The 6,904-nt window shown below is 58.3% G+C and overlaps 1 long non-coding RNA gene across 1 annotated transcript; it reads left to right on the forward strand.

Annotated features, from left to right (window-relative positions):
* The first annotated feature begins 1,843 nt into the window (after positions 1-1,843).
* Positions 1,844-6,102, forward strand: LOC106729162. Its single transcript, XR_001365509.2, has 3 exons — positions 1,844-2,514; positions 4,882-5,060; positions 5,136-6,102. It is a non-coding gene; the product is annotated as an uncharacterized LOC106729162 (long non-coding RNA).
* The last annotated feature ends 802 nt before the right edge of the window (positions 6,103-6,904 follow it).

Consider the following 6,904-nt stretch of genomic DNA (forward strand, 5'->3'; position numbering starts at 1 on the left):
ATTAGGTTTATTCATTTATTTATTTTAATGGCAGGGCCAGGGATTGAACCCAGGAACTTGTGTGTGCTAAGCACGCGCTCTACCCAAGCTCTACCCTCCCCACTAGATTTGTCATTACAGTAATTTCCGCCCATCGATCTCCAAACACCATGTGCCTGGAGAGAGCCCTGCTTTGTCGCACGCGTGTGTCAGTCTGCTCCCACGATGCCAAGTGCCATTGCCTTGCAATGATGGTTTTTCCGCCTCCAGTAAGTCTTCCAAGCTTTCCTGACTGCCAGCCTCTGCCCTTCTCCCAGGGAGCAGGCTCCAGCCCCGCCTCCCCCACCTTGGGGCCTTAGTGATGCTGACTCAGGGCTAGGGGAGGGGACGGGGCCTCTGGTGGTTTTCATGGGACTCAGTACCCGCCTCTGAGGGCGGGAGTTCCCCAGACACCAGCTGGGGAAGGGGCTTTCAGGGCAGTTTCGGAAAGAGCTTCCCTGAGAAAGAAGAGGCTGGGAAAGGAAAGGGGCTTTTGAGAAGCCATCGCCCCAAGAGCGTTGTGATTCTGAAACTTGTTACCAGCCCATGTTCCTCTGACCGGGGCACTCTAAGTATGAGTCACTGGTCACGGCTTCAACAAAGTTATAGTGTGTCTTAGTTCAGCCCAGGACAGGCTGCCCATCCATCACCTCCGAGTTCCCAGATAACTGTGCTGAACACACAGGGGCATTCTCTCTCGGGGCTGGCCCGGCAGCTTCTGTGGCCTTGGCCTTCCTGCTTGCCTCCTGGTCTCTTGGTGAGCTCCAGCCTTCACACCTGCATTCCAGGTGTCGGGAAGTAAGACGGTGGAGGATGGTGCAGACCTTCCCCTTTGAGGAGGTGTTCCAGGATCCTCACTCAGTACTTCCGGTCCTGTCTCCTTGGGTATGCTGTCCTGTGGCCACCCCTGGCTGCAGGGGGGCTGGGACATGTGGTCACTGTGCCTGCTGATGCTGCGGGCTGTTCCTAAGCAAGAAGGAGCACTTGGATATGGGAGGTGTGGCCTCGGGCACACACTGTCACCAGTTTTCCCCCAACCTGGTAAGAGCAGGTCCCAGGCAGGTGGGTGTGCACACTGGCCAGGCCCCAGGATGAAACTGCCCCCAGGTGAGAAAAGGGTCTAGAGCGGGGTTGATCTGGGAGGAGGGGGGAGCTGGCGGAGGGGGTCTGGGGGAGAGACAAAGAGGGGAGACAGAGGGAGAGGCCCCGGGGACAGGTTGGGTCAGCTCCTGCAAAGGCGGCTCTCTCCCCACAGGAGCCCCAGGGAGCAGGATCTGCATGGAGAACCGAAACCATCAACCCATATGGCTCTGTTTCACCAGCATTAGCAGGATTTGCTACACCCCTTTCCCCACCAACAGAGCATCACTCCTCCCAAGGAAGCTAAATAGATGCCAAATACCCTTATCTTTTGTTCCAGAATTTCCAGAAAGACCCACCAACTCTTCAACTGGAAGCATCAGGTGACACTTTGGGTGATATTTTGGGGACCTACCTTCAGCAGTCTTTTGGGGGCACCAGAGGTTTCCAGACACAGCACGGGGTCACCATCACACCGAATCTGGCTCACCTGACAGGCCCTCACCTCTGCCTGTCTGTCTGTATGTCTTTCTGTCCCTCTAGTCCCAAGCCCTGGGGGTGGCGGGTCTGCACCCCATTGTCCTTGGTGTCCCTGAGCCTCCTGTCCCCTGCACATATACCCCATGAGTGGAAACTGCTCACAGAAGACTACACTCACATCCAGCCCCCAGGGCAGTACAAACCATTCTTGGGAGGGCGAGAAGGGAAACTGGAACTTGGATTATGATGTGTTTGCAAAGTAACAAGAAGCTTCCTCTTGCCGCACAGCGAACCCAGCCTAGGGGGATGACACAGCTGATGCGACACCGGACAGCAAAGCCTCAGAAGAAAGCAGAAAGGATCTTCACATCCTGTGTGGCTGTCCCTGGGGCAGGACAGGTGGGGCCGCAGCCACTCCTCCGGGACAGGACCAAAGGTGGCTTCAAATAGGCCCACGCGCCGAGTGACACAGCAAAATCAGGACGTTCATAGAAGAATGCACAGGATTATTTCTTGGCAGCCTGAACGGAGAAGGACTTAAAACATCTCCAAAAGCATCACAGGACGGCAAGAAGAAGGGGAACCTGATGATGTCGACGTGAGGACTTCTGCCGGCCACGGATGCCGGGACCAAGCCAGCACGTGAAGGCAGAACAGGAGAACACAGGTGCCGGGTCTAAAGCTGACAAGAATTAATACTGCAGGCACACAAGGAACGTCTGCACGTGGAGAAGGGCAGCTGAGCAGAGATGCTCAGAGAAGCATTAGCACCCCCGCGGACGCACGGCCCGCAGACCACGCCCATCCAGGGCGCACCCACTTGCCCCCGCATCTTCTCCCGCCCCAGCCCCTGGGCTGTCCCTGCCGCCCCAGGGAGGGAGCCGCTGCAGACAGACACCAGGCAGCACGACCGTCCAGGAGCCGGGAAGGCCCCAGGTGAGCCAGCCTCCCTCTGGGACAGGCCGGGGCACACGCAACAGGAGGCTGTTTTATTAAGCACCTGCTGTGTGCCAGTCCCCAGACAGGAAGAGTTACTCTTTCCCACCCCAGATGAGGGACCCCTGCCCTCCCTCAGCCCCCCTGCCCTTCCAGAGTATTGCCCCCAGACCCCTGCCCCGACCCCGCAGCTCCTCCCAGGAGTGTGGCCCTCGGGCCTTTGTGGTCCAGTCTCAGCAGCTTTTAGGAATCATCTGTTTTGCCCTAAGGGTCCCATGACACAGGGAGAGTCCCAAAGACCAGGCCCCCCTAGACGTCCCCCTGCAGAAGAGCAGGCACAACTTCTGCCCTCCCCCGGCCTCTTCGGGAAGCTTGGTCCAGCCCCCAGCAAGACCCGAGACGGAGCCCAGAGGCCTGGGTCGGGTGGCTGCCTTCTCTGCCAGTCCATCTCCTGATCTCACGTGGTCAATGGACGGCAGTAGGTCTGGAATGAAAGCCGAACCCTTCCCCCTGGTCGCCCTGCTCTGGGACCCCCACGGCCTCACTTCCCTGCAGTGCAGCCCAGGGAAGGCCAGGACCTCCCGCAGGGGTCCCCACCCAGGGCAGTTTTGCCCCCAGGGGACATTGAGCCTTTCTGGAGACGCAACTGGGTGAGGGTGCTGCCGGCTCAAGTCGGGGGGGGGGGGGACGGGGTGTGGTGGCAAGGGACGTTGCTCAGGCCAGCCCCTCCTCCACCACAAAGAATTTTAGGGCCCCAAATGCCAAGAGCTGGGATAGGGAGCCTGCATGGCCTATAGGCAGGTTTAAAGCAGGCCCAGTTTTAGGAATTGCTCTGAGGAGGGTGGGCAGGGACACAGGCTGCCTACCAACCCTGCCAAGAGGGACTGCCCCAACCCACTACCATCCCAGGCCCCAGAGAAGCCCCAAGCTGTGGGGCACCACGGCGGGTGGGCGGGCAGGTGAGAGCGGGCCTGGAGGTCTGTGGCAGCCCATAGGGTCTGGGCCACTGTGCCCTCCCCAACCTGTCACCCTGCAGTATCAAGTAAAAAGCAGAAGTGCCTCAGGGCGGAAAACCACCAGGGTGGGACTGTCGAGGGTGCTGGGGTAAGGCGCCCCTCGCTCCCCACCCCTCTCCACCCGCACCACGCAACACCCACCTCCCTAGACAGACGCAGCAGAGACAGCCAGCCCACGTGGGAAACACCTAGGCTGATGTCTGAGGCCACAGCTCATGCCGGAAGCAGTCCGGTTTCCTCTGCAGGGAGCTGGGGCTCCAGCCAACCTCAGCTTAGAGCAGTTCGGGTAACACCCAGGATGGCAGCTCCCAGGCTGCTGGGCAGAGGGGACCAGGGCGGATGGACAAACCCACTGGGTCTGGCCATCAGCTCACCCCAGAGAGCATTTACTGGGCACCTGTGTGTGCACTGCCCCGGGCGGGTCCTGGAGGGTGGGGGATCTCAGCCCTCCAGGAGCACACAGCCCAAGGAGGGGGCCCTCAGGTCAGGGACAAGCACTGCAGCACCCTGTGGATCACAGTCGTGGTGTGTGGCCGGAAGCACTGCAGAGGGACCTGGGGTCAGTGCAAGGCAGCGGGTGCAGGGGCCAGGCCTGAGCTGGTCTCCCAGGGTGATCACATGGGAGGCTGTGCTCAGGGCTGGAAGAGTCCAGGCAGAAGAGGAGGGCAGAGCGAAAGGGTGTGTGTGTGTGTGTGTGTGTGTGTGTGTGTGTGTGTTGCCACCTCTTCCACTGGGATCCCATGGGCTCCTCCCACCTCACAGAGAATCCAGGTTGGAGGTGGAGCTGCCGCCACTCCCTGCCTCTCACCTGCAGGTCCCCGCCCTTGGCCCGCCACCTGCCAGGGCTGAGGGGGACCCACACCCACCTGGACAGGCCTCCTCCACCCCACCCCCACCAGTATCCTGTCAACTCCCTCACCCGCCTGCCACAGCCAGGCTCCCCCATTTGCTCACATGCCAATGAACCCAGTGCAAAGATGGAGGCACGCACCCACACGCACACGCACTCCCGCATGCAGACATTCAGGAACGCTGCCAGGGGCCCAGGGAGGCAGGAGGAGGGCCAGCAGGGCTGGGGACTCGGGCCCAGTTGTGTCCTGTGTGGCCAGGCGGGCTGCCCGGGTTCTCTGGGCTTGGCTCCCTGGGGCGAAGGCAGGGCCCCAGGATGTGAGCTGCATCTGCAGCCGCCCCTTTGTCCCTGTCCCCCGCTTTAGCCTCTGCCGGCCAGGCTGGGGTAGATGGGGAAGTCCCAAGGTAGCATGTATGCACAGGGGGGTCAATTCCCGGGGCCGCCTGGGGCCCCTGAGACTCCACACCAGCTTTAAAATGGGTATTTCCATCCCTGCAAAAGAAATTCACATCGCCGGAATTTGGACGGGGACGCAGGGGACCTGCAGGTGGCTTGGGCAGAGCTGACGTTCTAACCACAGGAAGCCTTCCAGTCCGTGAACGCAGGGCGTGCCCCCGTTGCCATGTCTCCTCTCAGCAAGGCTCTGTGGTTTCTGTTGTCCAGACCTTTTATCTTCCCGGGTAAGTCCATTTCCAAGGATTTTATTCTTTTTGATGCCATTGAAAATGGAACTGATTTCTTAATTTCCTTTCCAGCGTGTTTGCCGCTAGCAAACAGAAATGAAGCTGGTCTCCGTGTTGACGCCGTGTCCTGCGACTCAGCTAACTTCACCTGTCGGTTCTGACAAGTTTTTTTGTGGAATCTTTAGGATTTTTTTTTTAATTATTTATTTTAATCGGGTTTTTTTTTCAAATGGAGGTGCTGGGGATTGAACCCAGGACCCTGTGCCTGCTAAGCACGTGCCCTGCCGCTGGGCTGCACCCTCCCACCTAGGGTTTTCTACATATCAGATCACATCATCTGTGAATAGAGGTCATGCGGCTTCCTTTCCTGGTTGGATGCTTCCTGGGCCCACTCCCTGGGGCAGCCCACACTGCTCGTTCCACACAGAGAGCCCTCCTTGTCCCGTTTACAAAACTGTGACCCTGCGGAGGAAACGTACATCCTAACTTTATTCAGGAAAAAGGCACCTGGCTCCACTGTGAACTTCCCGCCACCACTGACGGCTGTCTGCCACCCCTGGAGCCACGGCCACCCCTGGGTCCTGGTGCCGGGCTGTCCAGCCCCAGGCTTTCCTGCGGGGAGGTGACAGGGCCATTCTAGAAGTGCGGCCTCCGCAGTGTCCCATCTCGCCTTCAGACACCACGGTGGGCTGGCATCTGTGCTCTGAGGCTGCACCTCAGAAACCCCGGACCACCGTGGGGAGACAGTGGACAAGATTGCGTCCCCAGCTGCAGCCACAGGCTCTGGCTGTGACCTGCGTGCTGGGCTCTCCCTGGCTCCTCTCTGCCCGGCGGAGCCGAGCATCGCTGAGAACCTCCTGTCAGTGATTAGGAGAGCTGACCCTCGGCTGGCTGTGGGGCACTGTCCTCCATCCTCTGTCTTCTGTGTCTGCACTTGCAAAACAGGTCTTTCCAGCCCCAAGTGTTCACGTGGGAAGACTTAAATACTGCTTCAGTTGATTTGCTAGGCGCAGGACCATTCAAGCTTATTATTTCTTCTAGAAATAAATCTATTTCTAAATAGATTTCTAAATAGATTCCTAAAAATCCATTCTATTTTTGCAATGCAAGGCGATTCACCCCTTTCAGGTGAGCCATCTGGCCTGTGGCACGTGCATCAAGCTGTGCGGTGACCAGTCCCCTGGGGTATGAAATCTTCCCTTCAGCTCCTTTGTGGCCATTCCATCCCCCATGCTGACCTTGAAGTTCCCAAGACAGGGACTCAGCTTACAACCCCTACAGTGTCCTTCTTTTCCAATGTAAGCCACTTCCGCTGTCCCCACCCCACTAAGTCTGGATATGCAATGCTTTTTAAAATAATCATTCAGTTCTAGGTATTTAAAAGTCCTTACCATGATCTCCTTTTTAGCTCATGAGCTACTTTGTCACAGTGCTTGTCTATAGACATTCCCCCAACGCTGTATGATATTTTCAAACACACAGCACCGTGAAGACAGATGCACCCACCACTTACCTTCTACAGTTAACGGCTTACTGAGCTAGTTCTTTCATCCATGCGCGCATCCATCCATGCATCCGTCTGCCCACCTCTCTGTCCATCCACTCTGCCCTCTCCCTTTTCCCTACAAGTCTCCCTTTCTTGTCTTAGGGGGCTGATCACAGTCAGGGGTGCTCTTCCAGGACTGTGCCTGGTGAATGGGACACCAAGGAGAAAGTCCTGATGGGTGGATCCTTGGAGCTGCTGCCCACCCACCACCCACCCACGGGCCTGCTGTGGGCTCAGGGCAGGGGTCTCAGGCAGCCCAAGGGCTCAGACGTTGCCTCCTAGGAGCAGGCCATGG

Source organism: Camelus ferus, chromosome 6, assembly GCF_009834535.1.
Source record: "Camelus ferus isolate YT-003-E chromosome 6, BCGSAC_Cfer_1.0, whole genome shotgun sequence".
Taxonomy (NCBI): Eukaryota; Metazoa; Chordata; class Mammalia; order Artiodactyla; family Camelidae; genus Camelus; species Camelus ferus.